Below are 13305 nucleotides of genomic sequence, written 5' to 3'. Positions count from 1 at the left end.
CTCATTTCTTTTTTCCATACCCATGTGATTTACCATCTCTGCCAAGGGCACTTTCTATGTGACAATCTGAATTACTGACCACACAGAAAAAGACTGAATAGTACGAGGGGCCAAATTCCACCATCTGATACGCACTGAAGCTTAGCTCTGAAAAGCAGAATAAGTTAAACTTTCCACAAACTGACAGCAGCATTTTTACATGATTTATGATCTGCCCATACTCCATCTTCCATAAAACTGTTTCTTTACAACTATATATTCTAGGAATTTCTAATAGTACTTGTCAGACAAGAACTTCCTCTCAGATTTTCTTCATAAACCTATTTAATGATTCCCTCTTTATATTTAAGAAGGGAGTGGTTGAAACAGAGCAATTTTTTTAAATTTGCGTCTCTGAATTTGGAACACAATTTTGTATTTACAGTCAAATATATACCTTAATTTATCACCCCTCTTTATCTGAAATAATAAAATCAGTTATCTCACTTTCTCACCACAGTATCACTTAATTCCAGCTCTTTCAATTGGCTTCTCCCTATAAATGAGTTTTTTGGTCTTACAAAACACCTCTATATTTTTTCTCCACCTATCAGCCCCATGGAAGATAATTTTCTTCCTCTCCCAGCCTGTATTCCATGATCGTTATTCTTTAGTCAATCACTGGGCAAAAACTTGAGCCTTGGTTGAATTCCACTGTCACTTTTCACCAAGGGTCCATTTAAGCAGATCAGAGATACTCTACAACCCTGGAAGCCAACTGCTTTGAACCTCAATGGTAACTGCAGGGGCCTGTTGGCATTTCACTCTCCCAGTCCTCTAAAAATTGTTTTAAATTCATATCATGGAGAATTCCAAATATATACAAAATAAACCAAATACCATAATGAACCCCAATACACCCACCATCCCCATTAACAAACATCATTCATCTGTCACGCTTGTTTCTTTTAAACTTTGCACTGAGCAGGACCCCACATCTCAGCTCTTTAAATGAAATTTCCATATATTAAAAAACACAAATCTTAATAGTCCAATTGTCATAAATAGGATATCCATGTAACCACACCCCTATCAAGATACAAAAGATTTCTTTCAGAACAGAAATTTGTCTCATGTCCTTTCCTACTCAATCCCTTTTCTACAGAGGTAACCAGTGTTCTGATTTTTTTTCCCACCACAGATTAGTTTTACATGGATTAGATCGGGTTAATTTTACTAGTTTTCTAATGAAAGACTAGTTTCTTTCAATTAGCATTATATTATTATAACTGTTAGATTCATCCATATTGTGCCTATATGTTCATTCCCTTTTATTATAGATATTTCTTTTTTTTTTTAAAGATTCTATTCATTTATTTGACACAGAGAGAGAGAGAGAGAGAGAGAGAGAGACTACAAGCAGGGGGAGTGGGAGAGGGAGAAGCAGGCTCCCCGCTGAGCAGGGAGCCTGATGTGGGGCTCGATCCCAGGACCCTGGGATCATGACCTGAGCTGAAAGCAGATGCCAACCAACTGAGCCTCCCAGTTGTCCCCATTATAGATATTTCATTTAATAAATATACTTCAATTTGTTTAAACATTCTTCAACTGATGGCATTTAAGTTGTTTCCAGTATGCAGCTATTACAAATAAAGCTGCCATAAGGATTCTTGTACAAGTCTTTTGGTGGACATGTACATTTGTTTTTCTGGGGTAAATATGCACAAGTGAAATGGCTTGGTCAAAAAGTAGGCATATGTTGGGGCACCTAGGTGGCTCAGTCAGTTAAGCGGCTGCCTTCGGCTTAGGTCATGATCCCAGGGTCCTGGGATTGAGCCCCGTGTTGGGCTCCCTGCTCAGCAGAGAGCCTGCTTCTCCTCTCCCTCTGCCTGGTGCTTCCCTTGCTTGTGCTCTCTCTCTGTATCTCTGTCAAATAAATAAAAATAAAATATTTTTAAAAAGTGGGCATATGCTTAATTGCCTCTCTAATCTTACTACATGTAAAGACAACAAATGACTCTATTTTCAGCAGAACAATGAGAGTCTGTGGCATGATCTGGCAATAAAAATACACAAAATATATCCACTGTGTACTCTTAATCCAACACTTATAAGAGACAAGGATCTGAGTGACCATCTATATGATACTTAGTATATATATATATATATATATTTTTTAAAGATTTTATTTATTTATTTGAGAGAGAGAATGAGAGACAGAGAGCATGAGAGGGAGGAAGGTCAGAGGGAGAAGCAGACTCCCTGCTGAGCAGGGAGCCCGATGCGGGACTCGATCCCGGGACTCCAGGATCATGACCTGAGCCGAAGGCAGTCGCTTAACCAACTGAGCCACCCAGGCACCCCAATACTTAGTATATTTTGCCAAACCAATGAATAACATAAGGTTGCCTGGTTGTTCCTAATTTCAATGGACAAAGTGGGAAACAAAAAACAAGCTCAGAAATCCAAACTCCCACCACAAACACTGCACAAATGACAGTGTCTATATCTGCCTTGAAAGAGACCCTTTATCTCCTATGGCCACAGAGCTGAGATGGATGAAACCCAAACTCAGAATATCATCCTGTGAGTGTCTGAACTGCAACAGAAATTGAATTCCCAGACTCACGAGGTCTTAACTGGGAAAGAATGGAATCCTAAAAGTTAGAATAGGGATGGTTTTTTATTGTTTATTTGTAGTAGTTCTTGAAATCAAGTAATGAAGTCCTCCAACTTTTGATATTCTTTTTCAAAATTATTTAGACACTTCTTAGTCCTTTGCACATCCAGATAAATTCAGTATTATTTTGTTTCTTCGAAAAAAAAAAAAAAAGAAGCCTTCTGTGATCATAATTTGCGTTTTGTTGAATCCATAGAAAAATGTGGGGGCAACTGATATCTTAGAAATATCAAATCTCCCAATTCACAAAAAATTATTAAGCTCTGCATTATAGATTTATAAGTTTTCTGAGCAAGGTGTTATAATTTCTGTGTAGAGTCCTTGCATGACTTTTGTCAAATTTATTCCTAATGGGCTTTTTTGATACTATACTACTTTTATTAAATTTTATTTATATTTACTTAAATTTCATTTTTACATTTGCTGCTAAAATTTAAAAATACAGTATTATTTTTTACCTGATTAATCTAGGTAAATTTATCTAGGACTACCTAGATATTGATTTTCAGGTAGTTTAGTATATTCGTTTACATGGAATGCCATGCCAAATGCCATACCAAAAAAACCAAAATATTTCTCAGTGTTTGAGCTGTAAAGTCAAGATCAAAGTGCTAGTCAATTTGGTTCTCCAAAGATGAAGGCCCTCTTCCTGGCCTGTGGCCACCTGCTTGCTGTGCCCTCATTTGGTGAAGAGAGACAAAGGAAGCAAATTCTCTGATGTCTCTTCTTATAAGGCACTAATCCCACCCTCATAACTTCATCTAAACCTTTTACTTCCCAAAGGCCCCATCATCAAATACCATCACATTGGGGGTTAAGGTTTCAATGTATAAATTTTAGGGGGACATAACTCAGCCTATGGCACTTAGCATTTTCTATTAAACAATTATACTTTCCGTAAATAGAAATGCTTTGATTTCTTCCTTTCTGATCTTTATGGCCTTTATTTCTATTTCTTGTTTTATTGCAATGGCTAGAACTTCCAATACGATGTTGAATAGAAGTGATAAGATGCCTATCTTTGCCTTGTTTCTGACATCAAGAGCATTCAATTTCATACCATTTAGGATGACAAACTTAAAAAAAAAAAATCTATTATTCTAAAACTCGCCCTGATCCAAATATCTTCATCACCAAGTGATCACATATTCTACTTCACTGAGAAAACAGAAGCCAATAACAATGAATTATTGTACTCTATACCCCAGGACTACAAATAAATGTTTTTTGTTTTTTGTTTTTACTGTCTTTCCTTTCACTTTCCATTACAGTGAGGGGGTTTCCCTCATACAGTCCAAATTCCCATACCGTTCCTCTCTTCGGTTATTCATTCTATTTCATTGTCTTCCTTTCTGCTGGTTATCTTTTAACATCAAAATCTTCAATTATCCCTTCCCCAATATTTCATAAACAAGAATAAGGAAGTTATTTCAATTTCTATTTCCCTTCAGATATTTTCTATATTTTTCTTGCCAATAACATTCAGATTTTTTCAAAATGACATCAATATTCATAATATTACTCTCTTACCTTCTGCTTACCTCTCCAGACCTGTGTTTGTAATTATTTGCTAAACATACACTTAGTTCCAAGGTACCTCAGCCATAATCTTGTTTAAACTGAATTAATCATTTTTATCCAAACTAGTTCCTCCAGCTACTCCCTAACACAATTATTCAAAATTGAAACCCAAATTATCCTGGCATCTCCCTTCCTACTCAACCCCCTCTCCAAGTTCAAAAAATCACTAACCATCATAATGATACCTCATATACATCTTTCAATTTCCTTCTAATTATTTGACTCTGTATTTTGTTCTCTAGTTCACATTACAAAAAAAAAAAAAAAAGTAATTTAATTAGTCTCCTCTCTTAGGATTATCCCCTGCAAAAAGAGTCTAGGTGCCTACCCAAAAATCTATTCCCCACTTCCTGTTTTATGCCATACCTTCATTTTTTCACAGTGTGGCAATTTGTCTGTTCTCCCATTCAGCTTGAGAGATCATGTGACAAATTTCTGGCCAATATGAGGTAAGAAAACATTTTAGGAAAGCTTCTAGGAAGTATTGCTAATGAAAGATTCACTCTTCTTCTTCTTCCCTGATGCTTCAAAGGAGGTTATACTGGCAAGAATTTCAATAGCCTTCTCTTGATTAGGACATCAAGAACCAGGGGCGCCTGGGTGGCTTAGTCGGTAAAGCATCCACCTCTTGATTTCCGCTCAGGTCATGATCTCAGGGTCCCGAGTCGGGTTCCGTGCTCAGCAGGGAGTCTGCTTGAGATTCTCTCTCTCCATCTCCCTCTGCCCCTTTCCCTTCCACTTCTTCTCTCTCTCTCTAAAATAAATAAATAAGTCTTAAAAATAAAAAGGGAACCACTGCAGCATGACAGACTAGGGAGTTGTAGACTGGGTATCTGCAGTTTTAATAAAGTTCCCATAAAAACTCTGAAGTAAAATGGTTTAAAATAAAACAATCTCTGTGAGACACACACACATATATATATATTTTTTTCTATTGTATATAATATATATATATATATATGCAATAGAAGACCTTCATGAGTTTAGGCCACTATGGTCTGGTCCCTGTTACATATAGGTGTACTAAATACTAATCACTACATGCATTCAATCCTATTTACCATATGATAGACTAATCTCATCATGTCACTCTTCCTATTAGAACTCAAAAAGGCTTCTAATTACCATAAGATTAGAATCCAAACATCTAATGTGGTACAGAGAACACTTTTTTTTCCACTTTTCCACAAATCCTGGAAACTGATTTGTTCTCTGGCATCCTTGTTGGAGGCAATTCTTCCTTTATTTTTAAATACAACAATGCTTCATTACTTAAAGCCTAGTGTTTATGTTTTTCAACATTTGGATCTTTAAATGATATTCTCTCAGCCTTTCCTCTTCTTTCTCCAAGATTATATTTTTAATTCCTAATTCTCTTTAAGGGTTTATTTTAAATATTATTTCATTTAAGAATCAATCCTTCTTTGATCCATCAAGGTTGTGTTGAGTGTTCCTCCTGTGTGCCACCAATTGAGAAGTTTTTATCCTTACCATAGTTATTATAAACCCGAACTGAAATTTCCTATTCATCTCTTTCTCTTTCTGATAGACAACACTTTAAAAGATGCTTAAAAGAAGGTATTATGTCTGATTCACCATCTTCCCCTCTATAATTATAAGATAGAACATTTTACATACTTAATGTATTTTTGTTAAATTTTAGTTAAAATAGAGATATAGCAAAGCTTCTAATTTTTATTCATTTATTTATTTATTTAATGTAATCAGGACTTTCAATTTTACTAGAAATTTGCTTTAAAAGGGTTAAAAGGACTACAGATAAACAAGATTTTTAAATACAAGAATTGTTATATTTCAGAACAAAACATTCTAATCTTTCAAACTTTTGAACGTGAAGAGCTTTTTGTTGCCCTTCAGCAGGATATTTTCACTGCATATGCATGCACCTTAACATCTGTGCCATTTTGTTTTGAATGTTTGACAGAGAAATTATTCAACAGGTACCCCAGCTGTCAATGCATGCCATTTGTGATGCTTCAACAAGCAGCACAGACTCTTCAAACTATATTGCACCTGAGCAAGGAAGCCTCCACTGGGAACTACCACCTTAAATGTTTCAGAGCATACATAGGACACTTACACTTTTCAACATCAGATCTCCTGCATTCCTGTAAAACTGCTCTCTGCTGATCAACCCCTTCTTATTTTTCACCTAAGGTGACAGTGATATGATTGATACTGTTTACTGACTTCTCAACGGCCTCTAAATACTGTCTTTATCATTGACGTTTCACTTATCTCTGGTGTCTTACTTGTCAGTTATTTATATCATATATTAATTATTTCTTTATTTAATGGTGACCGCCTGAGAAGTTCCATGTGCTTGATGTACATTTTTTTTGATATCATGAAAATACTGAGTAGTAGAGATAGAAAAGAGTGATAAAAAAAATATATGAAAGCAGTTTTAAGCTACTTCTGGGAAGCATACTCCAAATCTTTGCTATATAAGAGAATTTCTTCATATAAGGTACGCATTTCATTATTTTATGGAAAATATTATTTCAAAGAATGTTGTGCCATTTAAGTTGTGAGACAAGGGAATAGTACTCATTTTCTAATTCTCTAAAACTATTATTTCTCCTCTATTACTTGTCTCCATTGGTGATTCCTTATTCTTCCTACACTAAACCAGAAAACTTGAAACAGTCCTCAAGATCACCTTCACAAGTTCACACATATATCTAATCCTATTAAATCTATTGTATTTACTCATTCAGACAATTCTTAAGTACCTGACACATGCTGGACTTTGATATATGATGAGATGGAAGAATAAGCTAAATTTGCATAATCCCTGACAGCATGGATCTTATGGACTAGCTTGAGAGACAGACAGACATTAATCAAGTAATCTCAAAACACAAGTGCAGTTATACCACAAGTGTAAGGAGAGGTCCTTAGTGCTCTTACTGCATTTAATAAAACTCCACTTAGGAAGTGTTGCATTGTTCTCAAAACTTAAGGGAGAATAGGGCATGAGTAGATGAAGGAGCTTTGGAGTATTTCAGGAGAGGGAAGAACATATGCAAAAGGTTTAGTGGTCAGAGGGATGCTTTAGGTTTGAGATACTAATAGAAGGCAGTATTCTGGCTGATACACTGGTGTGAAAAGTAGGATTGGAAACTTTCAAAATGAGTCTGAAAAAGTTTAGTAGGGACCCCTCTATGTCAAACTTTATAAGACATATTAAGAAATCTGGTTTTTAGCATAAGGTATTTAAAGCCAATAATTTGGGGCGCCTGGGTGGCTCAGTTGTTAAGCATCTGCCTTCGGATCAGGTCATGATCCCAGGATCCTGGAATCGAGCCCCGCATTGGGTTCCCTGCTCCACGGGAAGCCTGCTTCTCCCTCTCCCACTCCTCCTGCTTCTCTCGCTATGTCTGTCAAGTAAATAAATAAAATATTTTAAAAAAATAATAAAGCCAATAATTTACTTTAAGCAGAAAATGGAAAATGAGGAAGTGATGTGATCAGATTTGTGTTTTGAAAGGTGACCACTTAGCTGTATAAAGAAAAAACTAGAAAGGAGTAGTCCTTTCAGATGCTACTGAGAAGACATGATCTCTCTGACACAAACACAAAAAAAATGACATTAACTATCACTTATTATGATCTAATTGTATAGCTTGGGGAAAAATGAGAAAGGAAAAGGTTTAATGGGGTGAACAGTCATAACACTTCTGGACATGTTGATTTTAAGATGCCTCAGATTAGGTCAATGGCTGATGTCAAATAGATATATAGGTCTGTGCTTATAAATTCTAGGCTGGAGATATAAACCTGAGTTAACTGCATACAACAGATAATTAAAACCAAGAGGCAAATGAAATTGCTCAAGTGTAAGAGGAGACCTAAGACTGGGATGTGGTAACCTTTAGCACATAATGTCTGAGGAGGGAACAATGAAATTAGAAAGCAAAGCAAGAAATAAATAGAAACAAAATCAAAGAATGATGTCATAATAGGAAAAGAAAGAGTATTTCAAAAGAGACCAGCTGACCAAGAGAAATGAAAGCATGTATCTAAACAAAAACTTGTGTACAAATGTTCATGGCAGCATCATAGTCAAAAACTGGAAACCACCCAAATGTCCATCAGTTAGTAAATGGTTACATTATGGACTACTCAGCAATAAAAAGTAACAAACTAATGATATATATATGCAATAATATGAATAAAAATGAAAAGTATGGTTGTTAAATAAAAGAAGGCAGTGACTGGGGCGCCTGGGTGGCTCAGTCATTAAGCGTCTGCCTTTTGGCTCAGGTCATGATCCCGGAGTACCAGGATCAAGCCCCGCATCGGGCTCCCCACTCTGTGGGAAGCCTGCTTCTCCCTCTCCCCCCCCAGTGCCCCCCGCTTGTGTTCCCTCTCTCGCTGTGTCTCTCTCTGTCAAATAAATAATCTTAAAAAAAAAAAAAAAAAGAAGGCAGTGACAAAACACAAAATTCTAGAAAAAGAGAAAACGGTGATGAAATAAAGAATATTAATGCTTCTCTGGAGCTCTGAGCAGAAGGGGAGAGTAAAGGGAAAACTGACGGCAAATGGTCAGAAGGAAACTTTTTGGAGTTATGGAAATATCCCATATCTCAATTACAGTGGAGATTAAATGGTAAATTTTACATTAGGTAAATTATGCCTCAATACAGCTGGGCAATCAAGGAAGTTATGGGTCAACAAAATCAAATGCTATTGAGACACCAGGTATGATGGAAACTGAAAAATATTTAAGTTAAACACTATGGAGATAGTTTTTTATCTGAATGTGTGTGTTAAAAGTTGAATCAGAGTGATTAACTGTAATGACTGAAGTAATCTATATTGCCTAAAGAAATAAAATCAGTAACTTTTCTAAAAATTAAGACAGTTACCTAACATCAATGATTTAACTCTTCATCCTTAGTCAACTCCCAACAAACATACAATGTTTTGTTGTGATGAATATAAAAACCTATTTCAAAGAACGAAACATTTAATTTGCATATACATGAATGCATTCATATATGTTAATATTTAAGGCTCCAAACCACAGTTAAGTATCATTATTATACTCAAAATTTGGTTCTATCAAATATAATTTGCAGTAACTAGGCTATATTCTAACTTGAAAACTACTTATTTTTTCAGAGTTAAAATGGTATGTTAACTGTAGGAGAAACGACTGATAAAGGTACTTTTAAACATTTGTTATTGTATAATATGTATAATCGTATTTACCATAAGAAATTACAAATGTCAGTTTATAAATCCGGACATTTACAAAACACACTTTTACACCACCATCCTCATACATACATTGAGAGGGAAAAAAGCACAGTGCATATGCAAAGAGTACATCACAAAAGTATTTGGTACACATATAATTGATCAGATATAATATCATATTAGACAAACCAGGCTAAAAATATTTGAGTTTATTTTATTGAAAGATTTTCTTATTTTAATGCAGTATATAGTAATAACCTCACTTCTTTTTTTTAAGATTTTATATTTGACAGAGAGAGAGAGCAGAAGCAGGATGAGCTGCAGGCAGAGGGAGAGGGAGAAGCAGGCTCCCCGCTGAGCAAGGAGCCTGATGCAGGACTCGATCCAAGGACCCTGGGATCATAACCTGAGCTGAAGGCAGACGCTTAACCCACTGAGCCACCCAGGCATCCCAGTAATAACCTCACTTCTGATAGAAAAGCTGCAAGTGGAGAGGAACCAATGAAATTCTAGCCTTATTCTGACTGACAAGAGCCATGTACACAGCATGAAGAAGTAGGGCAGCCAGTATGCACAGCTGTACTTCTTCCACGACTGGAGTGATTCAGGACACCATCTCTCAATACATCCCCCATAATATGAAGCAATGCACACAAAAATGCGTGCTAGACAACACCTGGGTTCTGGCCCTAGAGCCTTTTTTGTTGTTAAGAGGGGACTTTTTTTGTTTCATTTTTCTTTTGCTTTCCTTTGTTTTGTTTCCATCACAGAGGCCATCACCCATATCCATAGGACTGATGATGGACATGGAAATGGTTACAATCCACTACCTTAAAATTAGAAGTGGGAAATCAGTGCTTTGGCAATTGCATCCATGTACTGTTCCTATCACTTGTGTTTTAGTTTTTTCCTATTCCTGGTATTGGTTGGAATTTGCAGATAGTCTAGGGCAATTAGTAGTCTCACTATAAATTATGTTAGCTCATATCTAAAAACATGTATGATGAAACAACTTACACCAAGTGTTGCTAGGGTTATCACCTTAAGAGCAAGAATAACCTTAACAATTTTATAGCAATAATTTTATGTAGATAGCCTCAGGTACTTTGAAATTTTTAATTTAAGTGATAGTTATGATCAAACACCTAATTTAATCAAAACACAGGGTATCAGAATGGATAAAAAAAACAAGACCCATGTATATGTTGCCTACGAGAGACTCATTTTACCTAAAGACACCTGCAGATTGAAAGTGAGGGAATGGAGAACCATTTATTATGTTAGTGGACATCAAAAGAAAGCTGGGGTAGCCATACTTATATCAGACAAACTAGATTTGAATCCAAAGATTATAACAAAAGATGAAGAAGGGCACTACATCATAATAAAGGGATCTATCCGAAAAGAAGATCTAACAATTGTAAATATTTATGCCCCCAACTGGGAGCACTCAAATACATAAAACAATTAATAACAAACATAAAGGAACCCATCGATAATAATACAGTAATAGCAGGGGACTTTAACACCCCACTTACATCAATGGACACATCATCTAAGTAGACAATCAACAAGAAACAATGGCTTTGAATGACACATTAGACCAGACGGACTTAACAGATATATTCAGAACATTTCATCCTAAAGCAGCAGAATACACATTCGTTTTGAGTGCACATGGGACATTCTCCAGAATACATCACATACTAGTTCACAAATCAGGCCTCAACAAGTACAAAAAGATTTAGATCATACCATGCATATTTTCAGACCACAACACTTTGAAACTTGAAGTCAACCACATGAAAAAATTGGGAAGACTGCAAATACATGGAGGTTAAAGAACATCCTACTAAAGAATGAATGGGTCAACCAGGAAATTAAAGAAGAAATTAAAAAACAAATGTAAGCAAATGAAAATGAAAACATGACAGTCCAAGATTTGGGGGATATAGAAAAAGCTGTATAAGAGGGAATTATATAGCAATACAGGTCTACCTCAAGAAGCAAGAAAAGTCTCAAATATATAACCTAACCTTACACCTAACAGAGCTAGGAAAGGAACAGCAAATAAAGCCTAGAGCCAGCAGAAGAAGGGAAATAATAAAGATTAGAGCAGAAATAAATTATATAGAAAAAAAAACAATAGATGAGATCAATGAAACTAGGAGCTGGTTCTTTGAAAGAATTAATAAAATTGATAAACCCCTAGCCAGACTTATCAAAAAGAAAAGAGAAAGGCCCCAAATAAATAAAGTCATGAATGAGAGAGGAGAGATCATAACCAACACCACAGAAATATAAACAATTATAAGACAATACTATGAAAATTTATATGTCAACAAATTGGGCAATCTGGAAGAAATGGATACATCCCTAGAAACATATAAACTACCAAAAATGAAAAAGGAAGAAATAGAAAACTTGAACAAACCATAACCAGCCGAGAAATTGAATCAATAATCAATCTCCCAAGAAGGGAGCCTGGGTGGCTCAGTCGTTAAGATCTGCCTTCTGCTCATGTCATGATCCCAGGGTCCTGGGATCAAGCCCCGCATCGGGCTCCCTGCTCGGCAGGAAGACTGCTTCTCCCTCTCCCACTCCCCCTGCTTGTGTTCCCTCTCTCACTGTGTCTCTCTCTGTCAAATAAATAAATAAATAAATCTTAAAAAAAAAAAAAATCTCCCAAGAAACAAAAGTTCAGGGCCAGATGGCTTCCGAGGGGAATTCTACCAAACATTTAAAGAAGAGTTAATACCTATTCTTTGCAAACTGTTGCAAAAAGTAGAAATGGAAGGAAAACTTCCAAACTCATTCTCTGAGGCCAGCATTACCTTGATTCCAAAACCAAAGACTCCACTAAAAAGGAGAATTATAGGCCAATATCCCTGATGAACATGGATGCAAAAATTCTCAACAAGATATGAACAAACGTAATCTAACAATACACTAAAAGAATTACTCCCCACAATCAAGTAGGATTTATTCCTGGGTTGCAAGGATGGTTCAATATTCACAAATCAGTCAAAGTGATACACCACATTAATAAAAGAAAGGATAAGAACCATAGGATCCTCTCAATAGATACAGAAAAAGCATTTGACAAAATACAGAATCCATGCTTGATAAAAACTCTCAAAAAGTAGGGATAGAGGGAACATACTTCAGCATTACAAAGGCCACATACGAAAGACTCACAGTCAGCATCATCCTCAATGGAGAAGAACTGAGAGCTTTTCCTGTATAGACAGGAACATGACAGGGCTGTCCACTCTCACCACTGTTATTTAACATAGTACTGGAAGTCCTAGCCTCTGCAATCAGACAACAAAAAGAAATTAAAGGTATCCAAATCTGCAAAGAATTCAAACTCCCACTATTCATAGACAACATGATACTCTATGTAGAAAACCCAAAAGACTCCACCAAAAAATTGCTAGAACTGATACACAAATTCAGTAAAGTCTCAGGATACAAAATCAATGTACAGAAATCTATTGCATTTCCTTATACCAATAACAAAGCAGCCAAAAGAGAAATCAAGAATTGATCCTATTGGGGCGCCTGGGTGGCTCAGATGGTTAAGCGTCTGCCTTCGGCTCAGGTCATGATCCCAGGGTCCTGGGATCGAGCCCTGCATTGGGCTTCCTGCTCAGCGGGGAGCCTGCTTCTCCCTCTCCCACTCCCCCTGCTTGTGTTCCCTCTCTCGCTGTGTCTCTCTCTGTCAAATAAATAAAATCTTAAAAAAAAAGAATCGATCCTATTTACAATTGCACTGAAACCCATAAGATACATAGGAATAAACCTAACCAAAGAGGTAAAAGGTCTGTACTCTG

Source organism: Mirounga leonina, unplaced genomic scaffold (genome assembly GCF_011800145.1).
Source record: "Mirounga leonina isolate KUSES-001 unplaced genomic scaffold, KU_Mleo_1.0 Mir_174, whole genome shotgun sequence".
In the NCBI taxonomy this organism is placed as follows: Eukaryota; Metazoa; Chordata; class Mammalia; order Carnivora; family Phocidae; genus Mirounga; species Mirounga leonina.
Note: the sequence above shows the minus strand (reverse complement) of the source record.